This window comes from Abramis brama, assembly GCF_963993115.1.
Source record: "Abramis brama genome assembly, chromosome: 17".
In the NCBI taxonomy this organism is placed as follows: domain Eukaryota; kingdom Metazoa; phylum Chordata; class Actinopteri; order Cypriniformes; family Leuciscidae; genus Abramis; species Abramis brama.
Window position 1 is genome coordinate 9,509,660 of NC_139979.1, and position 12,566 is coordinate 9,522,225.

A 12,566-nucleotide genomic window follows, 5' to 3' on the forward strand; every position below is an offset into this window, starting at 1 on the left:
CATACACCCTTTACACAGCTTCTCTCTTTCACACATGCTCACACACATTAAGCTGAAGTCACGGAGGCTCGCCGTGTAATTAAAGCAATGCAAAATAAAAGAATAAATAAAGAAATAAACCAGGCAAAACCTCAAGACATTGCAGGGAATTGTTTGCTGTTTGTGACTCGTTTCAATTTTTCCTCTGTAGCCATCTGCTAAACTCAGTAACTGTGTAATCCCTGGAGCCATGTTTATTCAAAAGCCTATATTTTGCATCTCTTAAGACATGTTTTGTTTTCTGCTCACATCTATGAGATGATGCTTGAGGCTTCAAGTAAATGTATACTCTTGTAAACAAATGTACAATTTTAATATATATTTTAATTGTATTATCTAAAATTAAGCAACATTTTGCCCTTGATATGTTTTCTTTGTTTTTTTGTTTTTTTTTGCTCTCTTATGCATGTTTTTTTAATCAGTTAATTTAATATATTTAAAATAAAATTAGCAAATTAGCTCTAAAGAAATATTAATAATCAATCATAACTTGTAATAATTGATTATGAATATTTGGATGGAAAAACGGAAGAACCGTCAATGGATAAAGAAAAACTGCAGGACCTAGAGAGAATAGTGCCAATAAGGCATGAAGAATGGAATCAGGGTTTGTAGCTGTGTAGCTGTGGATCATCAGCGTAACAGTGGAATTTAATACTGAATTTGGAGAAAATATTACCAAGTTGGAGAAGGTAAATTAGGAACAATAGGGGACCTAGGACAGAACCTTGGGGGACACCACAGCTAACAGAAGAAGGTTAGGAATGCAATTTTTTTAGTTGTACAAACTGTGTACGGTTTGATAGGTATGAAGTGAACCAGGCAAAAGGAATACCAGTGATACCAATAGCGTATAAACAGTTCAACAGAATACTGTGTGAAATAGTGTCAAAAGCTGCACTCAAAGCAAGCAAAACAAGAAAAGATAAGGACCCGCCATCAGCAGGCATTAACAGATCATTAGTTACTCTCTCTAAGACGGTTTCCGTACTTAAGAGCGAAACCCTGACTGAAAACACTCATACAAGTGGATGAACCTGTGCTGCCACTGCCTTTTCAAGAATTTTGAAAATAAAAGAAAGATTTGAGACATGATGGAAAAGATCTAATTTGTTAGGGTCTGCACCAGATCTCTAAAGAATTGGGGTTATAGCAGCTATTTTAAAAGATGATGAAACATCTGAGAAACCACACAGAGTTTTTGGACTCTTTTTCCTCTGAATCTTTTAGTGCATATGAAGCTTAAGTAAGTGTGCACCTGTTGTCACGCTGGGTTGTAGAGAGCACCGGATGAAGAAGGTTCAGAAAGTCTTTAATAATCCACATGAGTCAACTAAGCAGACAAACAAACACAACCTAAGCATTAACATGACCAGACAAATGAGAACTGAAAACACAGCAACTTAGTAAGGCAAACAAGGGTGATTAATGACGAACAGCTGAACAGAATGACTAATCATACTCAGTAACCATGGCAACTAAAGAGTGGCGGGAAAGCTAAACAAAGAAAAACTGATGATAAACAAACTAAAAGTCCATGAAAGTGAAACTTACTAAACATAATTTTGACACCTGTTCCATTTTTAATTATTTAGTTTGCCTTGTTAAATATTTCTTTCATTAATGAACTAAGCAGCAACCGTTCATCTGCTCTCTCAGATACACACTTGATAAACAAATATTGCGATTTCACGGCCACTTGTTAATGCGTTTAATTCTGAGTTGAGTGGCAATGTAAGAGCAGGCCTGCTGCTCCAGCACTGTTGTATCTTGCAGCTGTGTCCTGATGCGTGCACTTCACCGAGAGGCTGATCAGCAGCCCACCTCTGCTCCTTTCCCAGTCCATTAACATTTAATGCTGTCATCCTCATCCTCTCAAAAGCACATCTCCCCCACACAGTTGATGAAGGCCACTCACCCACCACACTCACTGATACTCTTTTATTTGATCATATGAATGCACTATTAAAAGATGGAGAGGGAGAATAGGGGAGGTGGAATTAAAATGGATTATGTGTAATGAGATCCCATGATCTTAATGCAGCCGTCCAAGGTACACACGATATGGACACATTGTTATTTTTTTCTTTTTTTTTTTTTCAATTAAAATGTGATTAGATGATTACAGTGCCGGACCCACGGCATTATATTATATCCTTTTCTTTTCTTTTTATGCTTTCTTTTTCTTCTTTCATCAGTGATGTGTGGTCAAAATCATTGCCGTAGTTATTATGATGGTGATGGGTAGACTCTGCTCAACTGATTTCTGATGGAAACGGCGGAGAGTAGTGGCACACAGACAGCTAACATTGATTCTGATAGGCCTGACATTTTACAGCACTGTGGCAGAGTGACAGAAACAAGGGTGCCCACATCCTGCGCTTAGCAGAAGGCTTTAGAGGTCGATTTGGCATTGTGCTGGATCTGTTCTGTGTTTTAAGGGGTGGTCGAAAAACGGTTCTGTTCAGAGTGGGAGTGCTCAGTGTTGGAAAGAATCTAAAACCTGGCAAAACTCCTTTGTGATTCAGCCTTCCTACAGCGAAGCACTGTGGCATCTTTAAACCTCTGTCCTCTGATACTTTCCCAAAAAATACTTTTTTATTTTTAAATTATTTAAAGGAATAGTTCACTGAAAAATGACAGTTCTGTCATTATTTACTCACTCTCATGTTATTCCAAACCAGCATGACTTCCTTATGTTGACACAAAAGGTGCATTTTTTTAAGGAATGCCATGGCCTGAATCGGTACTTAGGTGAAGTGAATCACTATTTGGGTTAAAATGACTAAAAGCAGCACAAAAGGATTATAAAAATGGTCAGTATGACCCTTGTACTATATTAAAAGTCTATATCTGATGCCGTATGATAACTTGGTGGAGGAAAAGACTGACAAATTCAAAAGTCATGTGTTCTAGTTATCTGCTCTAGCTCTTCTTGCCTTGATTCTGAGAGAAATAGAGAATGTTTGTTGTGAATGAATCAGATCTCACTGGTTATCTGATTCACAAAGCTGGTTCATTCATGAATTGGACTGATTCAGATCTAAATTTCAACTCACTGGAAGGACATTTTTTTTAATAAAGACTTAAACTTCACTCTATTCATAGTGCATGGCTTCAGAAGTCTTGGAATATAACACACAAGTCAAACTACTTTTATGATATTTTTTTTTATGCTTTTGCACTTTTTTGAAGCTTTAAAGGGATATTTCACCACTGGAAAGATTAATGTGTATTTCAATTCAATTCAAATTTATTTGTATAGCGCTTTTCACAATACATATTGTTTCAAAGCAGCTTTACAGAAAGTGTATTTCAGAAATGTACATAGAGAAATACAGTTAGTTAATCATGTAAACATATCGCCAGCGTCGAGTCGTCTCTGCACAGGCGTCGAGTCGTCTCTTCACAGGCTTCGAGTCGTCTCTGCATGGGTGTTGGGGCATCTGTAGTTTCCATGGGAGGCTGGATACAAACTGGAGATGACAATTATTCTAAGTTATCCATTTCTAGACTGATTTCTAGTCATCTGTTTGTCTGGCCAATACTAAATGGGGGAGTGTTTGTGAAACTGTTATTATTTCTGCAGTTCTGCTTGATGGAAGTGGAGCAGAAATGACACACTTCAGCTAACTTGATTTGTCCTGGCGACACTGTGGGTGATGTGGTGTCATAAATGTGCCAGTGTTTGTTTGGAGAGCTGATCTTTCCCAGCATTGTGATTTATGAATTTGTACTTTGAGATTTTCATGTAATTTTATACTGTACAAAAGGCACGATTAGACTATTGGCTGACAGCAGAAACTATGTAATGCCCACTGAATAGTTAATGAACATGACAAATATGCTCTGAAAAGCACTTTAACACTTAAACGTGGCCTTTAACCATTCTGGATCATCACAAAACAGGCACTCTAGCCAATATGAACAAACAATGTCCCTGACTATGGATTATTTTCGGTAATATTTCCAATGTTTTGGTTATTTTGCACTCTTTTGCACTACTGTCAGTCGGCTGTGCATTTATGAACCCCTGGCAACTGGCAACTTTTTTGACAAATAAAAAATAATAAAACAAATTAACAAAAAAGCCTTCTTGCGTTGTGGGTGCATGCAGTTTTCTTTTCCTTTTTTTCTTCTAGTTTATCGGTACGGCTTTGATGAGTCCTTTTGTGTGCGCTCTGTGTTTTTGACGGGCTGTTTGAGGAGAATGTGTGCTCTCCTCCCAGTGGTGTGACTCGAGCATCCATTAACCATTCTTAATCACAATAACAGCGTCCGAATATTCTGAACATCATTAGGAGGATGAAAGGAACCTGCCGGGCTATTATTGCCAATGTTGTAAAGATGCACCACCCACAGAGATAAAGTTCTCTGTTTACTTTTTACATTCAGGTTTGTCTAACCTGCATTGAGGGAAAAATCTCCATTATGGAAGTTTAGAAAACTGCATTGACCTCCTCCCATTGTTGCCTATCCGCTTCTTTAAAAAAAATCTTTCTTTCACTTGTCATAACATCACAGCACTGCAAAAGCACTTCAATGTTCCCAGTGAGAGGAAGCACAATTCATCACAATTGCATGGTCCCACAGGAAGTGCTGCCTCAACACAACAGTGACCATGTATGTGGTGTTTTCTGTGTATCCTTGGGATAATTTGATAATTACGAATATTTAATTACGAATACTGTGATCGCATCTTTGACATCTTGACACCTCCCGCAAACATTTGTTTGTGATTTTTGTTTGTGACATTTGCAGTCTCTTCGTGTGACTTTGAGCATACTTCGCTCCATTGCTCTTTCAGTTACAGCAATTTTCTGTTAATCTGATTTGGTTAAAGACCACATCTCACTACATAGCATTGCTAGTAGTATGGTGGTATTGAAGAGATGGGCTTGAAGGTTTGGGGCGTTGGTGGTGATCACCTCGCCGATGATAGAATAACTTTCGTCATGCTGCTTTCTGTCGAGATAGCTCATTGCTGTTGGTGTGTCCCATTGTAATTTATTGGCCCAGGTAGGTGTAACTATTGACTTCTTTGATCTGGATGGAGCCTTGCTTGACCTGGTGGTTTTTCATCCATATTGTCTTTGATCGGTTTATTTGGAATCCAACCTTTTCACTTTCTTGGTCCAGTTGGTTCAGCTTCTCTTCAACTTCTGTTGTTTCTCCAAAAATGCCATCAGAAAATCGTTAGATTGTCTTTCATCAGTGATGTTGATGCCATCTTCCTGTCCAGTTGTTGAAAGACTTCCTTGAGGGCAGTGTTGAATCGCTTCTTTGGAGATGTGCTGTCTCCTTGTTTTGCCCTTCACATTAATGTGGAGGGTTTTGTGGAAGAGTGTAAAGTCTCACAGTCTTAAGAATGTAAAGTGCATTTTGGAAACACCACAATCAAAAGTCAAAATTAAATCTCTGATTATGCCTTTCTCAAATGTTAAGGAATAAAGCCAGAGCAAATTCAAAACAGATGTGTAGCAATCTCAGGAAGTCTTGGTTTTCATGTTGCCAGATTCTATATTGCTCCTTCACTGAATCACAAAATAGTAGTGAACAAATGAATGCAGTGCTGTCATGTGTTTGGAGGGCAAGGGAAATCTAACCAATGCAGCACACCAGCTAATTAGGTAGTTCCCATCATTTACCAGGTTTATTTTAGAATTATCATATTATTTATGTAATAGGATATCATATTACACACTTCTCAGCCTCCCCGGGAAAGTCTATGCCAGGGTACTGGAGAGGAGAATACGGCCGATAGTAGAACCTCGGATTCAGGAGGAAAAGTGTGGTTTTCGTCCCAGTCGTGGAACACTGGACCAGCTCTATACCCTCTCCAGACAGGTTCATGGGAGTTTGCCCAACCAATCCACATGTGCTTTGTGGATTTGGAGAAGGCATTCGACTGTGTCCCTCACGGCATCTTGTGGAGGGTGCTCTGGGAGTATGGGGTTCAGGGCCCTTTGCTAAGGGCTATCCCTGTACGACCGGAGCAGGAGCTTGGTTCGCATTGCCGGCAGTAAGTCAGACTTGTTCCCGGTGCATGTTGGACTCCGGCAGGGCTGCCCTTTGTCGCCGGTTCTGTTCATAATTTTTATGGACAGAATTTCTAGGCGCAGCCAGGGGCCGGAGGGTGTCAGGTTTGGGGACCACACGATTTCATCTCTGCTCTTTGCGGATGATGTTGTCGTGCTGGCCCCATCAGACCAGGACCTTCAGCATGCACTGGGACGGTTTGCAGCCGAGTGTGAAGCGGCTGGGATGAGAATAAAGCACCTCCAAATCCGAGGCCATGGTTCTCAGTCGGAAAAGGGTGGTTTGCCCGCTTCAGGTTGGTGGAGAGTTCCTGCCTCAAGTGGAGGAGTTCAAGTATCTTGGGGTCTTGTTCACGAGTGAGGGAAGGATGGAACGGGAGATTGACAGACGGATCGGTGCAGCTTCTGCAGTAATGCGGTCGCTGTACCGGTCTGTCGTGGTGAAAAAGGTCAATCTCGATTTCGAAAAGCTCGATTTACCGGTCAATCTACGTTCCTACTCTCACCTATGGTCATGAGCTGTGGGTCATGACCGAAAGGACAAGATCCTGGATACAGGCGGCCGAAATGAGCTTTCTCCGCAGGGTGGCTGGGCGATCCCTTAGAGATAGGGTGAGAAGCTCGGTCACTCGGGAGGAGCTCAGAGTAGAGCCACTGCTCCTCCACATCGAGAGGAGCCAGCTGAGGTGGCTCTGGCATCTTTTCCGGATGCCTCCTGGACGCCTTCCCGGGAAGGTGTTCCGGGCATGTCCCACCGGGAGGAGACCCCGGGGAAGACATAGGACACGCTGGAGGGACTATGTCTCCCGGCTGGCCTGGGAACGCCTCGGTGTCCCCCCGGAAGAGCTGGAGGAAGTGTCTAGGGAGAGGGAAGTCTGAGCATGCTTAGACTGCTGCCCCCGCGACCCGGCCCCGGATAAGCGGAAGAAGATGGATGGATGGATGGATGGATGGATATCATATTAATTAGATTAATTACAAATATTTATATAATGTAACACTTCAATGTTCTTAATATTTGCAGTCTGGATGATTTTCTCATTGAATGCAATATAAGTGGAAGCAATTAAGTCATAACTCCAGTTTACCTTTACATTTACCTTTACCTCAGATAAGCTCCTCGCACATGCTTTAAAATGGTTAAGCATTAGAATTTGGCCATTATATCTGAAGACAGACTTTAGACACCTGTGGGATTTGGCTGAGAGCTTCCAGATCCCACAGGCACATTACAGTGTGGACCTACTGACAGTCCAGATGCCAGAGAGGAATTCCTTTGAGAGAACTGGGAGTCAATATTTATAAATGTTTTAGTGTGTGTTTGTCTGTGTGTGGAACTAAAGTTTCTGGTTCGTGGCAGTCTGTAAAAAGAACAATAAAAGGAGTTTTCAACGTGGTATTTCATTGAAAAAAAAAAAAAAAAAAAAAAAACCCTGCCTCTTGTTCACTAATCACCCATAATCCAGTTTAAGCAAGAGCTCAAAGCTCTGAAATCGCATAGTAGTTTAATGATTGAAAATGCCGTGAAGTCATTGCCATTCCTCCTCATGCAAACACCTCTCCTTTTTGTAAATCAGGCTTATAGATAATTTACAAAACCCATGTGCAATTAACATCATGCTTATTGTCAAATGATGATTCAAATGGATATTTTTTCCCCTGTGACTGTATAACTGAAAAGAATAGCATTTTTTTTTTTTTTTTTTTTTGCTTTATTTACAACTTTGAAAAATAATGTTTTACTGTGCATTTTTTGTTTAATGCGGCTACATATTATATTCTGAAGTTGGTAAAAAAAAAAAATTAATAAAACATCACTTCCAAAGTTAAAGCAAAGGAAAATATTCTTTAAAATGTCAGCAGCGCTACTAGAGACCTCAGACTTAGCAGAGTAAAGGATGGTGATGTTGTGTTTTGTGTTCCATACTCAGTATCTGTCTTCAGATACATTCAGCTGTGAAAACACACAGTCAGTGAAAGATAGCAGGCGAGCATCATGAAGCAGCAGAGAATGTGTTTGTGGCCTCCGGTCCTTCACAGAACATAAAGATAAAGCAGGACCGACAGCTTGCCTGGTAGACGTGTACACACGGATACACCCTGCCGTAAATCAATTATGCTGTTTAAAAGAACAGGCTAATGTTTCCCTTCAGTCAACTTCAATCCTTACAGGATTTTGGCCTTCTAAACATCCCTGTATGAGTTGCAAATTTTTATCTTGTTACTATTTGCTTCATTTAAGAGTGCAAGATCTTATTTGATAGGAAAGATCCTCCCTTCCTTCCTGTAAATGATGCAAGCTAAAGGGAAGCACGTTATAAACGATATTTCTCCGTTGTATGTAATGAATTCCTTGTCAATATGACAGAGCACCATCATAGTTAAATGTCATCTTGTTACCGTCATTTAATTTTTCATAGACGTAGAGATTTACTGAATCTTAAAATATTGTGTGAGGCTATCAAGCAAAATAATATTGTGATTTGTGTAACGGTTAACTGAAAAGGAGGGAAGAATCAATATCTCCCTCCAAAGGACTTAATTTGGTTTCTGCACTTCATCTCATATATTGGAGTTGCTGACATCCCATAAATCTCTATCATCTAAATCAACTAAATCTCTCTCAGCTCTAGTGAATCTGGTCCGTCTGTGCACTGTCACTGTAAATTAACTGCTCTGATTACAGGGTCTCTCCAGACTGTACAGTGCATCGCATATCATGCCGTTATACAGCTCAGCAATGATAATGCAGATGGACAGAGAGAGTTGGTTTGGGCTCTGCTGTCAAAGTGAGGAATTTTGGATCATAGCAACAAATATGCGAAATGCCATTTGACCTGGAGTCAGATTTTAATTTTACCCTGACATTGATCTAGTGAGCAGGATCAGGCAAAGCCATGGAGCAGCGATTACCGCTGCCTTGTTATTAGTCTTCAGCGTGAAGTAAGCATGCTTTCGCATCCGTGGAGATGTCATAATCATAATCATCGAATTAATTTACATTCAGAAAATGAGCAGTCTGGCCAGCTGGGACATTCGCTAAAATGTTGTTATTATTTAATCTACCTCAGCTGTACAGATTTCTCTACTGATTTAAGTCCCCCTGTAGTCAATAATGTTATCCCTTAAAACTCATTTAAATGATAACTGTTGCCAAAATGCAACCTAGGGTCTTTTTGTTAATCTACCTGAGGCAAACTTTCGTTTAAAAGCATAATTAGAATGGAAACGCCACTTTTAAGTTTGACCGTATTTTAGTTTTCGGTCGTATTGCCTTTTGAATGGGAGTGCTTGGGGCACTGATAGCATAAAAATCTTTATTTTTAAAACACTAAGAAGGCTAGACACAACATAAAACTGTGCTCAAAGTATCACCAGGGGCTCTACACATGAACTCGAGCATTGAGAACATTGTGTACACAGAGTTTACTAAAAAGAAAGATACAACTCGCTGTAGCTGTGTCCGCCGGCATTTTGACAGCCAAAAATAGTAGATAGCAGAAAATACTCAGCAATGGTGTTGACTTATGCATTTGTACATAGTTTGTCTTAAGCATATAAACACCATTAAAAGCTTGATTTTCACCACAGGGGGACTATAGGCCAACAGGGCCAAGGTGAAGTCAGTCATTTCCACTTTTTGGTTGGCTGAATATAATTAGCATTAAAGCACGACAAATATGAAATATAAAGGTGCGTCCCAATTCACTTGTGCACTACTATGACGTTTCTTAGTATGAATAGTGTAGTGTTTTCACACTGAGAATTCCAAAAAGAAAAAGTGCACCTTAAATACCCAGATGATGCACTTCACTGATTCTTGAGAGTCGGGACAAAACATGTCCCACATAGAAAAGTCTAATTTATAGCAAAAATTAAGCAATTCATCATGATTGACATACTTACAAAGTTAAATCTAAAGGAATTGTATATACCTATCTGATTTTTAGAATAAACTTTTTTATCTTTTTGGGGAAAATTTGTTTAAATGTATGGTCTGTGGTTAGAAGGTCCATGTTATTGCACTTGTCCTCAGCAAGAGGTCACAATATTAACCATCCCAAAAAACTTAAAAAAAGCTCTACAATTGTGAAAACATATATATCAAATAAAAAATAAGGGGTATAAATATAAAAAACAATGCATGAAGTGAACATCAAACAATATTTTCCATAAAAATCTGCCTATTAAAGTTGTGTCCTCAGTTTCTGTCAACTCCGTCAGATTTTTTCATAAAGCTCTTTAAATCAGGAAATAGCATGGTCAGCTATATCCCTGAGGACCCCTTTTCATCTCCCTGCCTGTGGTGAATGCAGCACTACCACACATGCTCTGGTACCTTTTACATTTTTTTATATTTTAGACAAACAATGTCAATATTCCTATGGTCACAGCTGCATCATGTCAATACCATCTTTCTGTTAAGATACTTTTTTTTAAACCATAGTGGATTGAATTTAAGCATTTTAGTGAGGTTATTGGGACAGCTATCAACTGAGGAAAAACTACCTAGCTGCAGTGTACAATACATATTTTGGCGGGAAAATACATGCCCTTACGTCAACTCCGTCAGACGTCAACTCCGTCAGGTTCTATGTCTGACGGAGTTGACCTGTAAGCTGACGGAGTTGACAAATCCACCAATAACCTCTTAATGTGCGAATATAATATTATTTGTGAATATAGTGAAGGGTTAAACTGTTATTTCAGGGTTTTATTTACACATAAATGCACATACATAGCATGCATTACATTATTTAACCATACGCATCTGACTTGTAGATAATGGGCAGGCAGTGGTCTGCTTATTATTGTGTAACGTGTAACTTTGCCAGCACTTTAATATATATATTTATATATGTAGAGACAGAGATAGAGAAATGAGAAGCCAGTGTAGGGCTGGGCGATATGTCCAAAAAAAATTATCACAATATTTTTTTTTATATCAGTCGTTATCGATAATTATCACGATAAATGTCTTTCAAGTTTAAAGGCAGATTTTTGCTCCTAAGTGAAAGTTGTAGAAAACAGAGCGTTAATTGTGGTTTTAAACTACTCTTTATTGTCAGAACATATCATGACAAACAGGTGAACATTTCACAAATCTGAGGTAAAACATTCAAACATTTTTCGTCAACACCGTCAGTTTTCCGTCAACACCATCAGTTTTTCCGTCAACACCGTCAGATCTTCGTCAACACCGTCAGATCTTCGTTAACAGCGTTGGATGCATGTATGTTTTTGTTCATTTTTTGGGGAAAAAAAATATTCTTCCTTCAGTTTATGTTGTTTTTGTAATAAAGGACCATCTGATCTACATCCTCTTATGTTTTATTTATTTAAGGAATTTATTTTTACAATATTGAAATCAAAGTTTGAAAATGCAAATATTTAGAAATCTGAGTTTTCAGAATAGTGTGAAATCACAACTTCAGTTTATATATTGTATTTTTTTACATATCAGAGTAACTAAACACTATTACAATATACTTCAGAACTTTAGATTCTTGTTGGATTTGAAGAATTAAAATTGTATACTTTTTAGTGTGTCTGACGGAGTTGACACAAATCCAGTTCTGAAGAGAAACATGTTTATTTGTTAAAAATGTGTTTTTATTTAGAACCTGTTCCTTTACATGGTTAAATAGCTAAGACCTTTCTCTGCAGAAACATATAACTCTAATTGATATAGTGTGTATTTTAAAAAAAAGTTTTTTAAAACGAGTTTTGTCCCGACTCTCAAGAATCAGTGACTTAATTAACCTAAAAAATGAAGTGTGGAATGTTGGATACTTCATGCACTCATCTGTCACAGCTTCAATTACGTGTTACAGTGTAATTTTTTTTTATGTATTTATTTATTTTTATTTCTTATGTCTTTGGAAACAGAACAGAGTGAAAATGTTAATGTCATGCATTTACAGCCCGTTCTCATCCCAAGGCGTCATATACTGACGCTTTTTAAATTTCTTCAATATCCGACGCACAGGGCACCCTTAGGCGTCAATATGAGACGCAGATAAATATGAGTCTAGGAGGCGCCTCCTAGCGGTCTAACCCTAAACCTACCCCAGACCTAAACCTACCCATAACCGGCGTCTCATATTGACGCTAAAGGGTGCCCTTTGCGTCGGATATTGAAGAAATTTCAAAAGCGTCAGTATATGACGCCCTAGGATGAGAATGCGTTGGCATTTACTACATTAAACAGTTAATTATTCAAAAATCAATGCGGAAATTCTATTAATTCAATGTTTTATGAACCTCCAAGTATTTGCAAACATATGTATATCTCCAAAGGTGTTTTAACATAAAAGGGATTTAACGTTTTAGATGTTTCAATGGCTATCTAACACTTTCCATTAAACCTGATCTGATACCAACATCAAACTATATGCTTTAAAGCAAAAATATAACCCTATCTTTACCAATCCCCAAACTACCTTTTTCTAATCTAAGTTCAAACGTGATATTTCTAAACAGGACATT

General features: G+C 38.7%; 1 long non-coding RNA gene across 1 annotated transcript in view; it reads right to left on the reverse strand.

The window, feature by feature from the left end:
- Window positions 1-3,407: 3,407 nt before the first annotated feature.
- Window positions 3,408-12,566, reverse strand: part of LOC311067075 — a 32,164-nt gene continuing 23,005 nt past the window's right edge. Inside the window, exon 3 of the long non-coding RNA XR_014603178.1 lies at window positions 3,408-3,515. This is a non-coding gene — a long non-coding RNA (uncharacterized lncRNA). The remainder of the gene's footprint in view (window positions 3,516-12,566) is intronic.